Here is a 24264-nt window from a genome sequence, read left to right as displayed (position 1 = left end):
CCGGTCCAGCCTACAGTTCCATTTCCCACTCTGCCAGGACGTAGAGCCTCAGTAGACGACTCTAGTCTAGGGGCCGCAGGAGGAGCTACTCCTCAAACCCCGCCGCCACACAAGCGTTTATCGGCACTCGAATTGCATGCTCAAGCATCACAGCGTACTCCTAAAAGTAATAAGTCTGTCGCAGAAATCAGGCAAGCCCTTAACGAATGTGTCTATGATCCAGTTCCAGGCGAATATACTATGGTTTTATATTCCTTACGTGTAAGGAGAGTGACCGAGTATCTAGTCACCTTGCCGAATATGAAAGAAGATCTAGACAGAATATATCGTTTCATCCGTACAGGGGATGATCCGGAAAGTATTGGCGAAATTATGTCTCAAAGGAAAGCCGAGATTCAGCTCATGATATTAAAGTTCCTGATCAATTGTTTAATAAGAGAACAAGATTACCCGTCCAAAGATCCGGCCGAAATGAGAATCCTGACAAGGTGGAGTGATAATATAGCCGAGGGTAAGCACAAGACCGTCAGTGCCATGGAGAGTATGTACAAGAAAATTCGTAAAGAAATAATAAGGTTACACGACCAGCGTAAAGCAGCACAAGTAAGCGAGAAAGAAAGTATCTCTGATCCTGAAGAGGAAGAGAACGAGAATCCCGCCAGAATAGCGTATGTAGGAAAATCCAGATTTCCAGATCGCCATTTACGTCTAGAACCCAAGTCTATTTTTCAACATCTAGCACCAGAACAAGGTTCCCTAGAACAAGTATTTCAAGCTACCGATCACATTCTGAAATCACGAGTCGGTTACAGTGAACTAAGTACTATGCATGAACAAGAACTAGCCCGATCAGCAGTCCGATGGATTACTGATTCTACCACTTTTCCAGACGAAATAGTGGCACAAATGTTTCTGAAATTGCCCCCAGCCGAGCAGCGACTGGTGGGTATGTATATGATCCAGCACCTCATTACTCTGTATGAGGGTCAACATTCTGATCCAGGCCCGTTGCATGATATCCTGAACGAGTTACTCCAGTATAGATGGAGAGGTCTAGGTACCGATTTAATAAGTGCCATTCTAGAACAGCGTCACAAGTATAGAACGTTCCTGAACCCGCATTTTGTTCATGTCTCACCCCCAGAAAGTAAATCATTCTACATAGACAGACAGAATCCGTTACGAGAAGTCCACCCAGTCCAAGGGGCGGGTGGCGTAATGCAACGAGTGTTTGTATACACTCCAATATCAAAGATGGAACTTCTTGAAATGAAGAAATTAATTCCCTGTCATGACAAAGATCCAGCAGGGTTCCATAGAGAATTAAAAGACATGCTCCGTATGGGAGAATACACTTACCCAGATATCATTAAAATGTTAAAGGTCCTGTTACCCGCAGGGGTGTATGAAAAGTTAAAGGAAAAAGAATGGGAGGTGGGAGAGAAAAAGATCGATTGGGCAGCTCTAGAAGCTGAAGACAAGGCACGAGTACCAGGTACCGGTCTTGGAGATAAATGTAAAGATTTACCAGAATTATTGATTCAAGTTTTACCCAGATTATTGACAACTAGGAAAGAAGACTGGGATGCAATCTCAGCCTGTAAACAGAAGCAAGACGAGGATATTAGTGATTTTTATTCTAGATTTGAAAAATGTTTCAGTATCAACAGTGGTCTCAAGACAAGTAGTGAGTCATACCCTCATCTTTTCGTCACCAAATTAGTCGAGAATTCAAGTCCACAAATTAAAAACCGAGTTTTGAAAGTCGAAAGCACCTGGCAAGCTAATACTCCGTCCCAGATGCTCCAGATGCTCCAGTATCACCAGAATAGAATCAGGGAAGAGCAAGAACACGAGAGAAAACGTATGAAAGACACGAAAATGAAAGTGCTAATTGCACAATCTATTCCTCAAGACAGTCAGAAGAGGGGTCCGAATCAAGCCAGTCATCCTGCAGCTCCCGTTAAAGGGAACTGCAATTATTGTAAACAGCCAGGTCATTTTATAAACGAGTGTGCAGTTCTGAAACACAACATAGCTACTGGTAAGACTAAAGAAAGACCACGTCCGCCGAGACAAGAACAAGTTTCACAGACTCCTCAGTCACAGAATGCACCACAGACAGTTACAGTACCGCAGCCCATTGCTGCAACACAGCATGTCACATCACAGATGTACCAGTATGCACAGTCCGAGTATCCAGAGTACCAGTCATATTCATGAAACAGCCTAGAGAGGGAGGTAGGCTTGCCTCTCATCGAGATACCTGTAGATCAAGAGGGTCCCTATGTTCACAGTCAAGTATTAGGGAAAGACAGAAAGTTTTTGATCGATACAGGGGCAAGTAGGACCACAATTAGTCATGCCGAAGTTCCGGGGGCTCCGCTCTCAGGCTCAAGAAATGTTTCCCTTGGATTTTCAGGAAAACCCATCGTTAATGAGATATCTAAGCCAGTTACTCTAGAAGTAGGTCCATTGTCCCGCACTACTGACCTGTTACTTACTAAGTCATGTCCAGAAAATCTATTAGGTATTAGGACACTGAAAGAGTTAGGTGCAGTTATTTGCTGTTCCCCAGAGGGAATACGTCTGTTCTTACGTGACTTTAAGGGTCACTATGTGTTACGAGATTTTGATTCAAGATTGTCTAATGTTCCACAGCATTTATGGGCGCAAGGTCCAACTGATGTAGGTTACATGCAAATCACACCCCATCGTGTGACTCTCAAACCAGGTGTAGTGTTACCCCGAATCAGACAGTACAGATTGCCACCTGAGGCTGTAGCAGCCTTATCCAAAATTATTGACGAGCTCATGGCTCAAGGAGTAGTTGTAGAAACTGACTCCAATGTATGCAATTCTCCGATCATTCCAGTCATGAAACGTACTGATCCGAATGCACCCCCAGTATATCGATTAGTGATTGATTTACGAGAGCTTAATAAATGTATCATTCCTCAGTACCCAGTTGTTCCAGACATCTCTTCCCTGTTAACAGCCATTGATTCCGAAGCCATGTTTTTCACTGTCATAGACCTCAAGAATGCATTTTTTAGTGTTCCAATTCATCCAGACAGCCAGTTTCTTTTTGGATTTTGTTTAAATGGAAGGAGCTATATGTTCACACGCGCTCCTCAAGGTTTCACAGAAAGCCCTAGTATCTACAGTCAAGCACTCAAGAGACAACTAGACAATATTCACATGCCAACTGACACTGCCCTGCTCCAGTATGTCGATGATCTACTGATCACAGCCCGTTCTGAACGTGCTTGCGAGCGAGCATCACTTACAGTTCTGTATTTTCTAGCCGAGATGGGGCACAAGGTGTCACCTTCGAAGCTTCAATTCTGTGTCCAGCAAGTGGTATACTTAGGACACTTGCTGTCCAAGAGGGGTAGGCAGTTGACACCAGACCGTATCCAGTTAATAGCGAGTCTTCCCCAGCCCAGAACCCAGAAGGAGGTACGTGCCTTTATCGGCCTTACTTCTTATTGTAGACAATGGATTCCCCAGTATGCATTTCTAGCCAAGCCACTGATACAGTTAACGACACAGGAGGCAGCCGTATCGACTGTCCTCCCTTGGACATCTGACCATACACTTAGTTTTAACGAGTTAAAGAAAGCCCTATGTCAAGCTCCAGTTCTAGCTACACCGAACTACAGTAAGCCTTTTACACTTTTCGTTACTGAACGGGAAGGTACAGCATTATCTGTTCTCACACAAGATCAAGCAGGTCAATACAAGCCCTGTGCTTATTTTTCGAGCACATTAGATCCAGTCGCCCAGGCGTTGCCTGCGTGCCTCAAGTCAGTTGCAGCCACAGCACTAGCTATCAGACAAAGTGATTCCATAGTTTTAGGACATTCCTTGACAGTACAAGTCCCACATTCAGTAGAAGTTCTTTTAAACCGAACACAAACTCAGCACTTGACAATTGCACGTTTAACAGGTTATGAATTGACACTGTTCCAGCCACACATAGAAATTAGACGCTGCAACGTTCTGAATCCTGCTACACTGTTACCATCAGTTAGTGCAAATCCAGACCCACATGACTGTGTGGAAGTAGTTAACATTACGACAAAGCCAAGACAAGACCTGACAGACATTCCGTTACCAGATCCTGACCTGACACTTTATGTGGATGGTTCATGTATGAGAACTAGTACAGGAGAACTAGTCGCCGCGTATGCAGTGACTACCGACACTGAAGTTATTGAAACACACCGTATTGATACCCTGTCCGCTCAAGCAGCAGAGCTAGTCGCTCTGACACAAGCCTGTATACATGCCAAGAACCTGAAAGTTAATGTTTACACAGATTCACGTTACGCATTCGGAGTTGTACACGACTTCGGAGTGCTCTGGCAGGAGAGAGGTTTCATGACTTCTCATGGAACCAAGATTCAGCATGGTCTCCTTATTCAAGCCCTGTTAGATGCCATACATTTACCGACATCTATTGCTATTATGAAATGCAAAGCACATACGAAAGTCACTGACATTATTTCCCAAGGTAATGATCTAGCAGACCGCACAGCCAAGCTTACAGCACAGACTCCAGACATTCCAGTTAATATGACACATACTCCAGATCCGATTACATGCATGACAGTTAAGGACCCTACACAAGATGTCATAGATATACAGTTACATGCTACTCCCGATGAAATCAAGAAATGGTCCGAACAAGGAGGGGTCCAGACAGATCAAGGATGGTTAACGAAGGGTAGAGCCACATGGTTTCTCCCCGATTCTATGGTTCAAATCATTATCAATACCGCACATAGTCCAGCACATTTAGGAGAAAAAGCTATGTTAGACAGTATCCAGAACATTTGGTTCAACAAGCATTTACGAGCTGCAGCCAAGCAGAAAGTCCGTACCTGTATGATATGTTGTCAGTTTAATCCAGGTAAAAGTGTCCCGGTGGAACAAGGTGGTTTCCAGCCCCCTGACCACCCTTTTGAGGTCCTCCAGATGGATTATATTCAGATGGAGCGATGTCGAGGTTTCAAGTATGTCCTTGTAGTTGTATGCGCTTTGTCCAGGTGGACAGAAGCATATCCAGTCCCAGATTACACAGCCGCGACCACTGCCAAGCAGTTGGTTCGTGAATTTTTCCCTAGATACGGACTCCCTAGAGTCGTATATTCTGATAACGGCCAGCCATTCTCATCTGAACTCATGAAACACGTTTCCCTGTTGTTAGGGTACCAGTGGAAGTTTCATTGTGTACGCCATCCAGAAGCAGCTGGACTAGTCGAAAGGCATAATCAGACTCTGAAAATCCGCATTGCAAAAGTCTGTAAGGACAAAGGTGTGGACTGGTTAATAGCTCTGCCAGTCGCTTTATTTTATATGCGTATGGTCGCACATTCCAGATCAGGTCTGTCCCCGTATGAGGTCGTATTCGGCCGCCCCCCTAACATGTGGGGTACTCCTAGACCCCGAAGTATTACCGATGTTTCATGTAATATGCTGACAGATTACCTAGCTTCCTTGATGTCTGCCCTCAACTCATGTCGTTCACAGGTTGCCGCCGCATTTCCAGACAATACCGAGGTGGCACCGCACGAGATCGTTCCAGGCTCCCTTGTGATGATCAGAAATTTTGACAGATCAAGTCCGCTGGAACCACGTTGGAAGGAGCCACGTCAGGTCCTCTTGACCACCCGAACTGCCGTCAAGTTGGAAGGCAGGAAGGGGTGGGTCCACCTTTCTCATGTAAAACTTTTCAAAGGATTGAAACCAGCGTCTAAAAACATTTTCCAGGATTCGAAAGACTGCCAAAATATTGCTCTTAAGGACTGTCCCGTACAAGACATTATTACAACCCCTCCCTTGTTAGAGAAAACTCCGCAGCAGGAGTATAAGCTCAAATTAAGGTCTAGTAAAATAAGTCAGTCAGTTTGATTGTATAAGTCCTCCCCTAGGTGAAACGGTTAAATTGTTTCTGACATGTATAAAATAGACCCCCATAGTGAGAGAGTCAGTCGAAGTTCACTTCAATGTATCGTTTTTCTGAGTTTCATATTATTTCTCAGCATAATGATTTCCTGCACCAGCTACGCACTTTTCCTGTGTTTTCCAGTTCCTCATGTAAATATGTCTGCTAATGCTACAGTAGAGCACACGTTTAGTGATCTGCCTCCTCACGAATATTCTTACCGCCTCGCTATGCGCAACAACACATTTATCCGTATGTTACATTATTCACACCAGACCAGCAATGCTACTAATTGTTGGGTGTGTGGTCGACTTCCCCCTTTTCAGACACCGAAGGGAGTTCTGCCACTTTTTCCTTATCCATTCTCACACAATGGTTCGTGTGGAGCATGGTCCACGTTAACGTCATCCTCAACAGATATGTCTTTTCTTAACAGTACATGTTTTCCAGACAAGCAAGGTCTCCCCCACAGAACAGGTTTAGATCTAGAAAATGAAGTATATAATTTAGGTAATTATTCGTCGAATTTCATGGTCCTGAATGTTCAGTCTGATACTACTCCAGACTTACCTGCTATTTCAGTACTACCTGTCAAAGGCGAATTATGTGTCCGTAGTTATGGTTCTGTACGCATAGGTCATAGTGAATGTACTACTGTTGTCAAATATAGTGACAGTGGGAAATCTATTTTCAAAGCTTCACGTCATTCTTATTTTATTTGTGGTCAAACTGCATATGTCCGTCTGCCCCTCGATTGGGAGGGAACCTGTTACATTGCTTTCCTACTGCCACCTGTTTTTCTAGCCCCATCTGATTATCACAGAAACACACATCTAGTACACATTAGACATAGAAGGGAGTCCCCAATTGTCGATTATACTGAAACTACTCTAGAACAGTATACAGATTTCAATAAAGGTTTCTTCTTCTTTGTAGGACCTGTCCAGAATAGTAAACTGATCCGTAGGTTAACAAGAACCCTTGAAGCTGTAGTTAATGAGACTGCCTCTGCTCTAGGTAACCTAACCGAAGAACAATCTGCTATGAGATTTGTCGTTTTGCAAAATCGTCTCATCCTTGACGTCATACTGGCCGATAGGGGCGGGGCCTGTAGAGTCATCGGATCTAGTTGCTGCATTTTCATTCCAAATAACGCGCCGTCTGTTTATTCAGCTATAACCAGACTCCATAAAATTGCCCATCTGTTACATCAAGATCCAGGCACCTGGACATGGTCCGGTTGGTTCTGGAATATAATTTCCGCATGGGGATGGAAAGTCCTGTCCTTTTTAGGTATTGCAGTAGCGATTATATTTAGCTGCTGCCTCTGTATACAATGTGGCCCTGCGATTTGCAGCATGTGTGCTACCTCTTGTATTCCTAGTCCCAAGCCCCGTTCTAAATCCCGTTCCAAGACAATTCGAGATGAGCAAATGGTACTGTATGAAATGATAGATGGTATCATGAAAATTGATGTTTCCTGATGGAAACGTAGTGACAAGGAGGGAATGTGGAAAAGTAAATTTTGCCATGTTCTGTGTCCCTACGCTTCATCCATCATATGTTATGTGTGCATGACCAATATGCATATGTTATTCCCCATGCCTGATTAATGACGCAATTCCAGTTGTGTCCACCTCTAGTATGCTATTTTCCAGTCTTCGTGAATACTACGAATATCAGGCCTATGTAAAGTAATGTTGCCACGTTTCTTAGTGTGCACGTTATTCCATTATAAAATCCCCGTTTCTAGGCCTCAAAAGGGCCCAGACCACAGATTCAGCTCCTGTCTCCTGAAAGCCTCGCTAAGGAGCGATACAGCCCCCACCTGTATCCTCGACCCTTCACTTACTTCCTGCCTCGCAGTGCCCAGTGCAGCTTGGTTCTGCCTCTGAGTCTGCCAAAAGTATGTTATAGTTCCAGTTATCAGTTCAGTCCTCCTCCTCTGCATTCCTAAAGCTACTGAACTGCATCAATAGTTTCCGTCATTGTCTAGCCTTCTCGTCTCCATGTTAGAGAAATACTGTATTTAATGGTCATTTAATATTCTTCATCACGCACTACATGTAGAATAATGCATGGTCCAGTCTTAGAATCAAGTTAGCTTTTCCCCTCATGACTTCTAGTTTATATCAACATGTTCCCTAAACATCAGATACCAGATAGGGTTTAGGTACATGTCGCTCCGACCCTTCAGACTCTAGTCTCTGCTCCTAGCACAGAGTTCATAGCCCCCAGCTTCTCCTAGTAACACGTCATTGCCAGTTTTCGCGCACCATTAGGTTAGAGGTCCCGGCTCCTTAGGTAGCCCCCTCCAAAGTTTCCGCCCATTCATGACATATTCTGTTACGTTTGCACCACATGTCTATGTATACGCCCAGTTACACCTACTTTTACTGTTATCTCTCGCGACTGCTACGCGTCACGCCTTCTGCTCCACCCACTGCTACGCCTACTGCAATGTAATGCTATGTGTTTGCGCTATGTATATAAGTCAATGTTTTGTTATTGAATGTTAGCGCGCTCATCCCAGACCCAGCCCCGGCAGCTGCCGGGCCTTATTGTCCTATTCCCATGCAGGTTGTCCTGATCCTGTCCTTATGCTGTAATAAACCTGCAGAAACTCCTACTACCTCGAATCTTGACTCTTATTTTATTGAGCTATCTGTTATGCTATAAGTCTAGTCAAAAATAGGGTATTATTTATTTATTTACCACAACTCAAACATGGGATACAGCATTTGTATAGCAGTGGGAGCTTCCCTCGCATGCAGATTTCACCAAACAGACAAAAGCACCAAGTAAAAGAAGTAACTCACCACCACCTTATACCGTGCAATGCACCCCACCACCGTCTCACCACAACCTTCCTCACCGCACACAGACATACATGTATGGAGTAGCATTACCTTTCTACTATAATACCCTTACTCTTTATACTGAGTCATACAACGCCTGACGACAACCACCACCCAATAACTACAACCCTTGTCCTGCTGCAAGCACTGCCCTCCTAATAACCACTACCTTTTAGCGTTCCCATGCAGTACCTTCCAATAGCTACTGCGCTTTTGCTGCTGTGTGCAGCACATGCCAATAACTACCACCTTTTTTACTTCTCCAAGCAATACCTGCCAACAACCACTACCCTTCTAATGCACCCTACTGCAGGGTATGCCAATAAGAACCAAACGCTTACTGCTCCCTATTGTGCATGCCAACAACCACCAATCTTCTACAACACAATGCAACACACGCCAAGAAGCACCATTCCTTTACCAGCCCTTACCAAAACTTCCACCATACAGTTCTTGCCAGTAACAACCAGCCCTTTACTGCTCCATGTTTCACATACAGTCATCACCGTTCTTTCTCCCTTCTATCCTCCATATAGCACCTGCCAATAATTACTGCCATTTCAATGTTCCATAGAGTACCTGGTGATATTCTCCACCATTCTGCCAGACGATGCATTCATTGACTACCAATAATCACCACCCATTTGCTGTACCATACAGGATTGCCAAACCCACCACTACTGTTCCACTGCATCATCCACTGCATGCCAATAAGTACCTCTTTTTCTGCTTCATGTTGCCCGTGTAACAACTGCCACCCTTTTACTGCTTCGTGCAGCACCCACTGATAATGAATAAGCGTCTCACCTGCCAGTTTTACTATACACTGCAGCACATGTGAATAACCACAAAAAAATATAGCACAAGCTAATAGCCACTACCCTAAACCCACCTTCCACTACCCTGCTCTGCTTGACCTGCCACTCCCACCTTGTCTCACTCATTCTCTGTGCCCCAGCTCCCTTAGATTTCAGCTGCTTCTCTTTTTCTTTCTCCTTGGTTCTCAATTACTGTGGTTACTGGCCCCCTAAGGAGGACCACTATCAAATTCTGTACTTTTCCATGAATGTATTTGTGTAATCTGCAGGTCACAGATTATAAAGCCTGTGGGAACTAGCTTGGGGGCTTCCAGGTCATACATGAGTAACTGGGTTCCAAATGTAGCTACTGAGCCTTCAACTAGTCATAAAGCTCATCCCTCCCACAACACTGGGAATCAGTAGTTTATTACACTCTGCGTATCTGCATACATGGTTTATGCCGTTGCATTTTTTTCATATATACTTGGTTTAATGAAAGATATTTCACCAAAAATACAGGGTGCATGAGTTTAAATTTGTGCAATAATAAGCTCAGTTTGACATTTGCACTGTAGTAATAAATATGTGAATGTGTGCATGTTTGTTGTAAATGTTGGGCCATATTTATTTTCACTGCAGTGGCATAAAATAAATGTAGCCTAATAATAGGTTATTTAGAGTAACCATACTAATAAACATGTATTAACACATTTGTTGCTACAGTGCAAAGGTCACATTTGAGTTTTTTTGACCACAGTATAGCAAACTTGGCATGATGAAAACACGGTTTACTACCTTACAGATCGTGTGTAACAAGGGAAAAAATGTAATATTCATGAGGCATCGACTGTACGATTTTACCTTACTGTATAACTTTAACTCCTTGCACGCTGCTTCTGGTGAAATACCTTTTGTTAAAGCAAATTCACATAAAAAAACAGCAGGGCATGAGCCATAGGCAAATCAACAATGGTAATTATACCCTGAACACCAGGAGGGCATCACTCGTAACAATGGTAATAGCACATTACACTCTTCCTGTCAGCATTTATACTATGGCAGCATTTCAAACTATCAATACATTTATTCAGGAAGAAAGTGATATAAGTATACCCCGTTATAGAAATAAATGTCTCAATGGGAAGAGGAATTTCGGAAATAAGCAAATCAATCAATAATGTTTTTAGTACATGTTGTGCAAGCCCTATAACTGTGCAAAATTGGATAGTGATGTTGTTAGTACTGTAGGGTCTTTAATTGTGGCTATTCCAAACTCTTGTAATAGGGGTTGAACTAGTTTCTCCTAAGCGCATCGTACATGGGACAGGAAGAGAGAACTCAGTGATAAGAAACAAAAATTGTCCTTCGTAAACGCTGGCTTCCGAGTTATTAGGCTTGTTAGTCCCTCCTTAGTACCGCCTTGTCTGCATTTGTTACCTCCCATAATGAGTGGACCTTTTACTTGTCTTACTACATGGTCTGCTTTATCTTTGTTGTGAGCACTATTTTGTTTAATGATTTGCCCCTATTCAACCCACCACGTCGCAGCACGCTGCCCGCTTTTATTTTATTTACAAATGGCAATCCGCTTTAACTATAAATGCTGCCTTTCTTTATTTTAGCAGCGTGATCCGCTTTAACTCGTTCTGTGCTCATGATGGCTCCTGGCCGTCATGAGTCACGGTAGTCATGTGCTCATGACGGCCGGGAGCCATCCAAACGTTGCTGCTTTGCCCACGCACGATTAATTCCCCGCCTCTGCGGGCGAAATAATCAGTGGGCGGAGTTCGGACGGCTCCCGGCCGTCATGAGCACATGACTACCGTGATTCATGACGGCCGGGAGCCGTCATGAGCACCGCGGAGCCGGGCCCAACCCCCTTGCACCGCTGCCAAATTAACACCGCAGCGCAGGGGTTAATTATAGCGGCTGCTTACCTATTATTTGTGTTTGTTTGTTTACTAGCGCCCATGCGGCCGTTGCACATTCATTTGAGGTGGTTTCTTTAGACAAGCAGCGTCTAAAGAAATGTGTGCGGACGCTATTAAAGGGAAAGTGCGACATGGGTGCTTTAACAAAATAAACATCTGTTTGTCAACTTGACAAACACTTTTTTTTTTGTCCAAGCGCCCCATGCTGCGTTTTCACTTTAATGTTGGCCACACCCCTTTCTTTAGACCCGGCTTGTCTAAAGAAAGCGGTACGGCCTACATGAATGTGAAAGCGCTGCATGGGCACTAGTAAACAAACAAGTATTTGCAAGACAATAGGTCACGCATTTGCGAGAGTATAAGCTTTTGCATTGCCAACAGCTCAAACTCTCATAAATGCGAGACCTATTGCATTGCAAATACTTGTTTGCCTTTACTTTCCCAGCTCTAATGTTATACCCGTTTGTAGAATAATATGTAGAAAAGAAGTTTGGATGATGTCATTAGTGATGTCATCAATGATTTCATTTGAGATGACATCCCTATCAGGGATGTCTTAATTATGTCACAGAACAGTGATGTAATATGTGAGGTCATAAGCAGTGTATGGCAGGGGCGCACGAGATGTGAATTGTTAAAGATAGTTTTTTTTAAATAAAAAAAAAGATCTTGTTTATCACATCCAACTCTAACATTACTTTAACCTTTGGCTTATTCAGTGAAATATACGTCCACGTATACATATATGATTTTTTTTTTACTATTAGCATTATCTTCATTTCTAGATTTTTTTCTGCAGTTATTATTGGAAGCTAAATAGGTTTGCTGTTTTTGATCAATAGAAATATTGTTTGAACAGCATTTTTTATTGGAAACATGATCACACACGCCTCTGAAGCCTGCCGCTTCACTCATTTCTAAAATGTGCTATGAACGTTCACTTTTGAAAGGAGCAGGGCTTGGTTTTTATTAATTCATTAAGTACTAGCAATGGCCATATAAATAAATAGTTTAATTGTAATCTCACAAACGTGTTTCGGGGCTTCTGCAGTTTAGACGTGGGCACACTTCTAGTTTTAACACTTTGTTTGATTATTAATCCCAGCTTTAATTTTGAGGCAATTTTTACGGCAGTGTTTTATGTCTAGTAATTTGGGGAAATTATTAAACCTCGGCGTTGACAGAACAGGGAGTTGTTGAGCGAGACGTGAGGGACTTAATCTAAGGATAAATCTCCCGAATGCAAAATTGATTACACCAGCTGTGTGCCTTAAAAGTGATTTCACATCTTCCACGTACCAAAACCCGCGCTGCCCACTTTTATTAGATCTGGTGCCAAGGTCGGATCTTGGGAGACTTTAGGAAGGGCTTAACACAAGAGGAAGATTGCTAAAACGTTACTGTTAAAATAATAAGCTGAAATGCATATTTTAACATGCTGATTTATTCTTAAACAAAATGTGAACGCGATCAAAAGAATAACTGTTTTTGTAGCTCTGCTGTTCAAGGCGTGAACTTAAAACATCTGTGCAAACTTCAGCTTCACTGCATAGGATCTTTTGAAGGTCGGCTCAACCTTTCATAAGCAGGCTCAAAACTAAATAAAGAGCAGTTGCAATTAGTTGATCAGAATATGCCAATAATCTTTGAAGTGTCTTGACATGCTTCGAAGCATAAGATAATTTCAAGTGATGTTTTTATATTTCAATAGTTTTATTAGCAAATTTTTCATATACACATACAGTACAGTGATATCATTGACTCGCGGGCTCCGTAAAAGGTAAAACTTCTTACTTGATATGGAGGTGTATTTTAATACTAAAGCTTCAGATCTCAGGTGGAAACATTATGGTAGATGCTTTTTATGAACAAGAAGTATTACTTTACGCTTATGACTATACGAAAGACTTGCTTATATTTTTTTTCATCTAGAATGAATACACATGAAAGCAGCAAATGATGCGTATGCATCAGAGTTTGGGTTGGCAATGCTGTATATTGCCAGGGTCAGCACGCCAATAAGCATAACACTTGCAGCAACGCAGCAGCACATATCTTGTAAACGAGAGCACCCTCCACCCAATCAAGTGATGTCTCTGGAGTAGATTATGAGAGCCACATTCACAAAATAGTTTTTGCAACTAAGGGCATCACTACAAGGTCCCCAGAGTTTGGACCAATAACCTAACCCCACAACTGGAGTTACTGGTCCCGGGGGCATCAATAATTCAGGAGGGGGTGTTATGGGGCAGCATTAGGCGCATTGATGCTCTTAAGAAATAAGGAATTTACCTGGGTAGTTTGTAATTCTCTATCTGAAACCCCTGGTAATTCCTCATTTTTCACTAGCATTTTTCAGTAGCTAAAACATCTGGTAGCCAATTTACTAGAAGTTGCCACGTCCCTCAAGGGCACTAATTGATCATAAAAGTGGCACCCCTGGTACCAGACCTTAGATCACGTCTGTACTGAAGAGTGGACTGAACAAGAACTGCCCTGCTGTTTCTAGGAAAAAAAGACTGCACCAGAACGGGACTACTATTGGGTTTGTAAATAGAGCATAGAGCACTATGCCTGTGGTGCCAAGCTTGAGCCTAAGACTTAAGAGGTGACTTCCTGTTACAGCTACAGGGCCACAAAAGCTGACAAAGCCCTGCCTTTGTGAGTTGGTAGCAAAGAACGCCTGACCACCAACGTGCAGCCTGGGAGACCAAGACCCCACCCTAAAAAGTTGCACCCAAGTCTGCTGTACTCCGGAGTGTCATCAGAGTACAGTTTGGTCGCCCAAGACGGAAGCTACAACCCGTTAAAGGTAACCATTGGATACCAGTGAAATTAGACTCAATGTGCTATGCAGTGCAAAAAAAAGCCTATAGATCCCAGGGAGACCTAAAGTCAGTTTCATGAAGAGAATGTGAAAGGGGGGCTGGTGCCCCAGTGCCACCCCCACACACTAACTGAGCAAAGTTTGTGGAGCCCAAGGCTCCTGCAACCACATGACGCCACACATGCCTTCCTCACAGGGCGTGGGAGCCAGCATCAATGCCTCCAGCTCCAGCCTCAGGCAGGAGCCAGCAAATGCTCTTCAGGATTCCTGATTGGGACTGGAGCAAATGCAGAATAGTTTTGGTTCCAGCATAAGGCGAGAACAACATTTTCATTTGCACTGTCTGCGTGCTCTGCTCACCCCAGACATGGTGGGTGGGCAACGCTTGTGGTGTTGGACTCTGCTGCTGTATCTTGGGGGATGGGTCACCTGGGGAATTTTCTACCTAACATCAGGCACTGGGAGATGGTTGCCTCTGGGAGGGGGCACATGCACACCCTGCCTTGCAAGTCACTGTCTGTGTGTTGAGCACGGACAACGGCTCCAGTGCAGGCAGCAGTGCGGTTTCGAAGTGTAGTGCTGGCTCAAAAGTGACACTCAAAGTCGATGTACTAGTTTCTTCTTGTTTAGCACAGCAAACTCTCTACCAAGGGCCCAAGAACTGCATTTGGTACCACTTGGCGGAGTAGGGCTTTCAGCAGAAAAATCCAGGCATTGCAGGTGAAGTCTTTGATGGCCCTGAGACTTCCAAGAGGAGGCAAGCTCAACTCAAGCCCTTGGAGAACCTCAAAAAGCAGGATGCAGAGAGCTAAGTCCAGTCCTATCACTCCCAAGATAGAAACAGCAGGCCAACACAACAAAACAAGCAGCAAAGTGGCAGTACCCCCTTATAGCAAAACAGCTGTGTGCCTTAAAAACAACTTGTTCTTGGCAGAATGTTCTCAGTCCAGAAGTGTTCCAAGTATATGGTGTCAGAGGTCTGGTACTTATATTCATTTTAGCCCTCAAAGTAGGGATACTTCAAAGGAAGGCATTTGAAGTGCACAATACCCTGCTCCTCCTGGCCCTTGTTCCAGACACACTACAGGGTGGTAAGCAGCTCTTTGTGAGGGGACAGGTGATGCCCTATTGAGGTTTAAGTGTCAGCTGCTCTCACCACTTTAGCTCAGGAAGACCTATAAGCCTGGTAATGGGCCATCATGATATGCAGGGCACACCTCAGCTCCCTTTGTGTGTGACTGTTTAGAGTGAGTTCACAAATATCCGCAGCCATCCAACCCAGATGTTAATTCTAGGAACAGGCAGAGGCACAGAATGGTTAAGTAAGAAAATGCCAATTTTCTAAAAAGTGCTATTTTCACACCTGAAAGTTAAAAACCAACTTCGCTAAAACATGTGTTTTTTAAATTGTGAGTCCAGAGACATCAAACTCCAATTTGTTATATGTTCCCAATTGGAAGATATACGTGTAAAGTGTTACAAGGCAGCTCCAATGCTAACATATCGGAGAGAGAGGCCTTGCTGTAGTGAAAATCGAATGTAGCAGTTTTTCACTACCAGGACAAAGAAAACTCTAATTCACATGTCTTACCGTTAAAATACTCTGCGCCCTGCACATGCGACTAGCTAAAGCCTACCTTAGGGGTGCCATAAAAGGGAGGGTTTGGACCTGGCAAGTAGGTAAAAACTGTGCACACAGGGTCTGCAGTAGGAGGTCTGAGACATGTTTGAAGGGCTAGTTATGTGGGTTGCACAATCAGTGCTGCAGGCCCGCTAGTAGCATTTGATTTACAGGCCCTGGGTACTAGGGACTTATTAGTAAATCAAATATGCCAATCATGGAGAAACCAAATGCCATCACTTTTATACACAGAGCACATGCACTTTAGCACTGATCAGCAGTGGTAAAGTGCCCAGAGTCCTAAAACCAGCAAAAACGAAGTTCAGCACACAGTCAAAAACAGGAGGCTCAATCAATCAATCAATCATGGACATTTATATAGCGCACTACTTACCCGGAGGGTCTCAAGGCGCTTGGGGGGGGGGGGTGCTGCTACTGCTCGAACAGCCAGGTCTTGAGCTTCTTCCTGAAGGAAAGGTGGTCTTGGGTCAGGCGCAGGTCGGTCGGGAGGGAGTTCCAGGTCTTGGTGGCCAGGTGGGAGAAGGACCTTCCTCCTGTTGTCGATCTTCGGATGCGGGGTACGGCGGCGAGGGCGTGACTGGCTGATCGGAGGTGGCGTTTGGGAGCGTAGAAGTTGATGCGGTTGTTGAGGTAGCTCGGGCCTTGGTCGTGTAGGGCTTTGTGTGCGTATAAGACATTCTAGAGCATGAGGAGGAGACGAAAGGTGATTCTTTTGTTGACGGGGAGCCAGTGCAGGTCTCTCAGATGTCCGGAGATGTGGCTGCGTCGGGGGATGTCGAGGATGAGTCTGGCTGAGGTGTTCTGGATCCGCTGGAGTCTCTTCTGGAGCTTGGCGGTGGTTCCGGCGTAGAGGGCGTTGCCGTAGTCCAGTCGGCTGGTGACGAGGGCCTGGGTGACCGTCTTCCTGGTCTCGGTGGGGATCCACCGGAAGATCTTTCGTAGCATGCGCAGGATGTTGAAGCATGACGAGGAGACGGCGTTGACTTGCCTGGTCATGGAGAGGGAGGAGTCCAGGATGAAGCCCAGGTTGCGTGCGTGGTCTGTCGGTGTGGGTGCGGAGCCCAGGGCGGGGGGCCACCAGGAGTCGTCCCAGGCGGAGGGCGAGGAGCCCAGGATGAGGACTTCCGTCTTGTCTGAGTTCAGTTTCAGGCGGCTGGTCGTCATCCATTCGGCTACAGCTTTCATCCCTTCGTGAAGGTTGGCTCTGGAAGCGGCGGGGTCGTTGGTCAGTGAGAGGATCAGCTGGGTGTCGTCGGCGTAGGAGATGATGTTCAGGTTGTGTTGGCGTGCGATGGGCGCGAGGGGGCTCATGTAGACGTTGAAGAGGGTGGGGCTCAGCGAGGATCCTTGAGGGACGCCGCAGATGACTTCGGTGGCCTCTGACTTGTACGGTGGTAGACAGACTCTCTGTGTTCTTCCGTCGAGGAAGGAGACGATCCATTCCAGTGCCTTCTCTTGAATTCCGACGTTGCTGAGGCGTTGCACTAGGGTGCGGTGGCAGACCGTGTCGAATGCGGCGGAGAGGTCTAGGAGGATGAGGGCCGCTGTTTCTCCGTTGTCCATCAGGGCTCGGATGTCATCGGTGGCAGCGATGAGGGCGGTCTCGGTGCTGTGGTTGGCTCGGAAGCCAGACTGTGAAGGGTCGAGGGATCCGTTCGTCTCGAGGAAGGCGGCCAGCTGTTTGTTGACGGTCTTCTCGATGACTTTGGCTGGAAACGGGAGGAGCGAGATGGGGCGGTAGTTCTTGAGTTCGGTGGGGTCCGCTGTTGGTTTCTTTAGTAGAGCGCTGAGTTCGGCGTGCTTCCAGCTCTCCGGGAAGGTGGCGGTGTCGAAGGAGGTGTTGATGATGTCCCGCAGGTGGGGTGCGATGACAGTGTCGGCCTTGTTGAAGACGTGGTGAGGGCAGGGGTCGGTCGGAGATCCGGAGTGGATGGAGTTCATCATGTGGACGATGTCATCGGTGCTGATCGGAGTCCAGGCGCGGAGGTTGGTGGTGGGTGGCGTTGCTGCGGTCGTTGTGTGCGGTCGTTGTGTGCGATGGTTGACTGCTGAAGCTGTTGTGTATGTCCGCGATCTTGTTGTGGAAGTAGGAGGCGAGGGAGTTGCAGAGGTCTTGCGATGGGGTGATGTCGTTGTTTCCTGCGTTGGGGTTGGAGAGCTCTTTCACGATGTTGAAGAGTTCCTTGCAGTTGTGTGCGTTGTTGTCCAGTCGGTCCTTGAATGCAGTTTTCTTGGTGGCGCGGATCAGTTGGTGGTGCTTCCGGGTGGCCAGCTTGAGGGTGGTCATGTTGTCCGGTGTTGGTTCCCTTCTCCAGGCCTTTTCGAGGCTGGAAGCAAAAAGACAGGGGAAACCACACCAAAAGATGCCAGGTTTAACAAATACATATACCCATTCTCATTTTACAGTCCCAAGTTTTAATTTAGAATCCATTCATCACAGGTGAACTCTTCATCTGTATGAAACCTTAGCGCAGATGCCATTTTTTTTAGGATTGAATAAAGCCAGGAATGCAGTGGCTGTCATCATGGCACATTAAAAAGTATATAAATAGTCCATTATATTTAAAAATATTTAGAAAGTAGATGCATATTTATGTGCATAGGTACATGGAACACTACTTAAAGAACGTCTTTTACTTAAAAGCAGCAGCGACATTTATCTTCTGAAGAAGAAAGATTTTTGTACGGGATTATACAGCCTAATTTAAAATTCTCATTCAATTTTTCTTTGGCAGAATCAATACGTTCAGACTGCAAAGAGGTGACATACTGGCCCATTGAGATGGAAGCGAGGTGTTTCAGTGATTAATCAGGAATCAATAATTTGATTGTGCCTAATCATCCTTGTCTGTGCTTGAAACAATGACTTTCACATCTGTCTTTCATCAGGGCAATTTGAAAATGCAGGACACGGCATAGTGGAAAAGCTCACTCTAAGACGGGCCCGCCTCCCCCTCAACTGAAATGTTTTACTGAGATTTATTGTTTTATATGTTTGACAGAAAGTAAATTACTAAAACACAAGAGATCTCCGAAGATTTGTGATCCTTGAAGAAAGGTTAATATGAGTCAAGCAAGATCAGAGTTTAGGATATATAAGCAATACAAATGCTGTCAGTCATTGTCTAATAATGGTAGTTCTATTTTGTCTTGAACAAACTATATTTGAGTCTGAAGATCGTGCCCAGCTCGAGGCGACAGAACGGTTTGTTGTGTGTGCTTCTGAGAAGCCTCTACAATTTTACATTTTAGTCGATTACAAAGAACAGACAAACGTGCAGGACAACATGGCCCTACAATTTCAAGTGGGAATGAATGCACCAGAGAGTAAGCAGTGAATGTACTGGTTTTTCGCTTTTTTTGAAGACGTGCCCACTGCAGACATCTGTTGTGAGCATTGTCACTACCATAAGTGTGCAGTGTAGTTTCCTTTAAGAGCCTATTTATTCTGCTCATGCGCTAAGCATGCAATTTGCATTGCCATGTACTTGTCGGTACTTTTTTGTAACAAGGTAACCCAACCAGTTAGCTGTGGACCATGGGTAAATACTATTATTCAAGAACAAGGGTCCTTAGCATTTTAGATAAAACTCAAAAATGATGAAATATAGGCCATAATTGGAGACTATATTTTGTCACTGTCCAGCCGGACAGGACGTTTTATTTTTAACAATGTAATTCTTGTGAAAAGGATAACAAGGCACAATCCTGTACCACAAAAAAGGAACACGAGAAAAATGAAGAATTTAGAGAGAACAGGCAAAAGAAAGAGCAAATGTTGGCCACTTTTTAAATCAGTGTTACATTCAAGGTATGCCAATCAACTGCCAAAACACAACAAGATTTAACACAATGGTTTAGGTTGTGAAGGTAATCTACATAGTCGACGTTTCGATCCCTAGTGCTCAGTTAATTGGGACCATCATCAGGACTGACAAATTTAAAGTATTTGCCTGTCAATATTACTTATTTAGCAATTGTTAACCGCCTGTAAAGAAATGAAAGGAGGAAAAAGACGAAAGAAAAAACTGTTTTAGAATTCGAACAATTTTTTACATGAAGAGAGTGTTCATTAGACCTGAAAATTCTAGGATCACACATGGTAACAAAACTCTTGTACTCGGATTCGATCTGTTCGTGCCTATACATGTGAAACACTCGTGGTGGGTTTGTTTGAAATTAGGCCGACGTGGTAGTGACTTGTGAGTAGCTCCTTATATCGTTAAGAAGAATTAATAAAGATCATCATTGACGCGGGCATTTCGTTTGAACTTATTCTAAGTGGCTAAGACATGCAGTCGGCGTCCTATGTGGGGTGACTAGAGGGGCAGTGCGGGCTTACCCTGGGTCGGCGGGGGTAGCGACCCTGTTCGTGGTGGTGGGGGAATTGTGGGTCATCCACCTGAAATTAAACGGGATTTTTAGATTTCAAAGCTGCTAAGGGCGGGGCTGTGCGGGGCTCAATCACCGGGGCGAAAATTACCTTATGGACTCGTGGGGTCCAAGCTCCGTTTTGTGTAGCCTGGTGCTCGTAGGTTGAGCACGTTGACTGTGGGAAAACGGATTATCATAAGGTGGTGGTCTTAAAGGCAAGTGCGCACAGTTTAGATATTTGGGAAGTCGGGACCTCTCGGGGTCACCGGCTTGGTGCTATCTTACCTGAGGGCGTATGGTAACCAAGCTATGTCACGGTCGACATAGTGGAGCAGCGGGCGGGCAGTCAATGTCCGGTACAGCGCTGTTTGTGCAATGGAGGCCATTGCGCTGAAATAAGCGTGCAGAGCTTCCGTCGGACTGACGTCAGCAGTGGGCGCCATCTTGGGATGGGAGTCAATGACAAGAACTACGCGCCATGTTGGGTTGGTGCGGTGCGGCCTGTGGGCCGGCCATTGCTACGAGGGTAGGCAGCTTGGAGGAGCGCCATCTTTGAGAAGGGGACCCATTGGGTTCAGTTTACGCGCCTTGCAGCGGGGACATGGTGGAAGTGACATTTGTGCAATTATCAATATTTACAGTGGTGAACTGGTGCTTATTTACAGTGCAAGTGCCAATCTATTTAGTGACATTTCTTCAGACCATTTCTTTAAAACTTCTCATAATGTTTTACCAGTACAAAACTTGTAAGAGTATTAAATCGTTCTTGGTCTATGTGGTTAAGACAATAATTACAGGAAAAGCAGCATTTTGTGTAATCATTCAAAGGAGACTTGTCCAGTCCTCTAGGCGATTCAAGCCATTGCGAATAGTGTCAAATTGGATCATTGTTCTAAGTTCTTCCTTATTCAGTAGCTGGGCCAAATTGTCACCTCTTGGGGGAAGTTTCACGACCTTGAGGATGGACCATTTGATGTCGTTCTCAGTGTGTCCTACTGCATTATAGTGGTCCACCAGAGGGGCATTTGCAGTGTTACATCTAATCCGGCTTCTGTGTTGGCAGATTCTAGTCTTTATTTTCTGCGTCGTTTGTCCCACGTAGAGTTTGGGACATGGGCATTCGATGACATAAATCACATTTGATGTGTTACAATTTGAAAAAGATCATCTTTCAAATGTGATGTGCTGGTGCGTGAATTTTGTGCCCTCCACCGTGAAGTCGCAAACAATACATTTTCCACATTTAGCATGACCTACAATGGGTGGCAAGCCCCAAGCAGTTTCAAGTGTATTCCCTTGTGTAGCAACTGGGAGAGCTGCCCTCACCAGATGGTCCTTGAGATTTTTATTTTTCTTAAATGCGAAGAGGGGTTTGTCAATCTTGATATTCCCCACATTTAGAGTGGGCCAATGCTTCAGAATTGATTTACGGATTCTATTAGATATTGGAGAGAAGGTGGTAACACACGCTACTCTCTCTTTCTGAGTTCTTTCTTTTGGGGTTAACAACACTTCTCGCGGGCAGTACCATGCACGTTTGGAAGCTTGTTTCACTATTCGTTTCGGGTAGCCTCTTTCTTTAAGTTTAGTGGACAGTACCTCTGCTTCTCTGAAATAGTCTCTCTTATCAGAGCAGTTTCGCCTAATCCTCAGAAATTGTGAGTATGGCAGTGAATCTCTGAGGGCCCTGGGATGATTGCTTTTATAGTTCAGAAGCGTGTTACGCTCTGTGGGTTTGCGAAATAGCTTTGTGAGAAGCTCCCCTTCTGCATGGCAAATGGTGAGGTCTAGGAATGCTATTGAAGATTTGTCATGGGTAAGGGAAAAGGTGAGACCAAGGCAGTTATTATTGAGCCAGTGGAGAAACTGTAGTAATGTCTCAGAGGGCTGAGTCCAGATCATAAAAATGTCGTCTATATAGCGACGCCATAGTTTTATGCCCGGATGAAATGGGTTGTCTGGCACCAGGATTGAGCCTGTTTCTAGCTGGTCCATAAATAGTACGGCCAGATTGGGGGCAAAAATAGCCCCCATAGATGTCCCCTTGATCTGTTGGTAGTAGGTGTTGTCAAAGCAGAAAAAGTTTTTTGTCAAGCAGAGCTCGAGTAGTTGCAGAATGAATAGGGAGGGTACCCTGTGTGGACGTGGCCGTGTATCTAAGATTTTTTGAATGACTAGTAAGGCAGCAGTTTGGGGGATGTTAGTGTATAATGATTCTACATCTAGGGTGCACAGGGTTTCATACTCAGGGTCAAATTTCAGATGTTCAACAAGGGTAATCATAGACATGCTGTCTCTGACATAGCAAGTTGTTGAGGGCACAAAGCTTTTAATAAAAAAGTCAACATAAGCCCCTAGTGGTTCCAGCACGGAACCACATGCGGATACAATTGGGCGTCCGGGAGGGTTGGTGAGGTTTTTATGTATCTTCGGCAGAGTGTATATCACCGGGATACGTGGGGACTTAGTGTTAAGGAAATTATATTCTTTCTTGCTTAAATATCCCTCTGCACAAGCTTGGGACGTTAGCTCCTTAATGGTCTCTTGTATTCGACTGGTAGGATTGCCAGGGAGCCTTTGGTAGTGCTCAGTGTTGTTCAGTTGGCGCAAGATTTCTTCTTTATAGGCATCAATTTCCTGAATCACTATCCCTCCCCCTTTATCTGCACTTTTGATGATTATGTTATTGTTGCTTTTTAGGGTATTGATAGCATTTTTTTCTGACAGTGATATATTATAAGGGATGAAAAGTTTCTGATTTTGAATCTGTGACAAGTCATTTAGAACTAGTTTTTCAAAAGTCACAATTTCCGCCGGTACCATAGAGGATGTGGGTGAAAAAGAGGAGGGTGGTCTGAAGGGTGTGTAAGAATCTTGTTTGGGGCTAGGGTGTAGTTGAAAGAAGGCTTTCAGACGTATTGTTCTGAAGAATCTCAACAGTTCTGTTTGAAGCTCCATAAAATCGGGGCGGATGGTGGGCACAAAGGACAGACCTTTTTTAAGTAGTTCCATTTCAGTGTTGCAGAGAACATGGTTAGAGAGATTAAATATGGGAATAATCTCATTAGGGGGGCCAGATACCATTGGTAAAAATTGTTCCTGGTTTTCCGTTCTCCAGGAGGGTTGTGCCATCTTTTCTTTGCTTTCCCTCGTTGTGGGGTGTTTGGTTGGCCTCTGGATAAAAAATTGGGCTGTCCTCCACCTCGTCTGTTTAATTACTAGGTCCTTCACCTGCGTCTGAGCTTTCTGATGACTCAGCAGATGTGTCTGAAAAACCAACAAGGTTTTGCCTACGATTGTAACGTCCCCAAGGTTTGTCTCCACGAGGATTTGAGTAGGTTCTATTAGTATAGAAATCTTTTTGGAGGTAGGGGTAGGTGTTTTCTGTATTGTAGGCTTTGATGTCTTTCTTTACTTTATTAGCCTTTTTGTTTTGCTCTATCCTGTGAAAATCAGCTATAGTTTTCTCTAGCTGTTCAAGGAGTTTAGATACATCAGTGGTGGAGTTAGCCTCCCTTTTTTGTGGTACAGGATTGTGCCTTGTTATCCTTTTCACAAGAATTACATTGTTAAAAATAAAACGTCCTGTCCGGCTGGACAGTGACAAAATATAGTCTCCAATTATGGCCTATATTTCATAATTTTTGAGTTTTATCTAAAATGCTAAGGACCCTTGTTCTTGAATAAATGTACTTGTCGGTATACAGAGAAATTGGCAGTATACAGAGAAATTGGCAATCAGCTAAATATGTTTTCATTCCTTTTGTTAATTAAATGCAGAGGCCTCCTCTAGCAAGTTCTGCTTGTTTACTGATGTTGAAGTCATACACATGCCAGAGTATACAAAATGGCTGCCTTAACATCCTCTTCTAAAGAGAC

General features: G+C 44.5%; 1 protein-coding gene and 1 long non-coding RNA gene across 3 annotated transcripts in view; one reads left to right on the top strand and one right to left on the bottom strand.

The window, feature by feature from the left end:
* Positions 1-24264, bottom strand: part of TENM3 (teneurin transmembrane protein 3) — a 1441545-nt gene that overhangs the window by 551307 nt on the left and 865974 nt on the right. The window lies entirely within an intron of this gene.
* The window catches only part of LOC144821234 (uncharacterized), a 381583-nt gene that overhangs the window by 355399 nt on the left and 1920 nt on the right, over positions 1-24264 (top strand). The gene's annotated exons all lie outside the window — the stretch shown is intronic.

This window comes from Lissotriton helveticus, chromosome 2_2 (assembly GCF_964261635.1).
Source record: "Lissotriton helveticus chromosome 2_2, aLisHel1.1, whole genome shotgun sequence".
NCBI classification, from domain to species: domain Eukaryota; kingdom Metazoa; phylum Chordata; class Amphibia; order Caudata; family Salamandridae; genus Lissotriton; species Lissotriton helveticus.
Note: the sequence above shows the minus strand (reverse complement) of the source record. Positions and strands in the feature narration are given on the sequence as shown.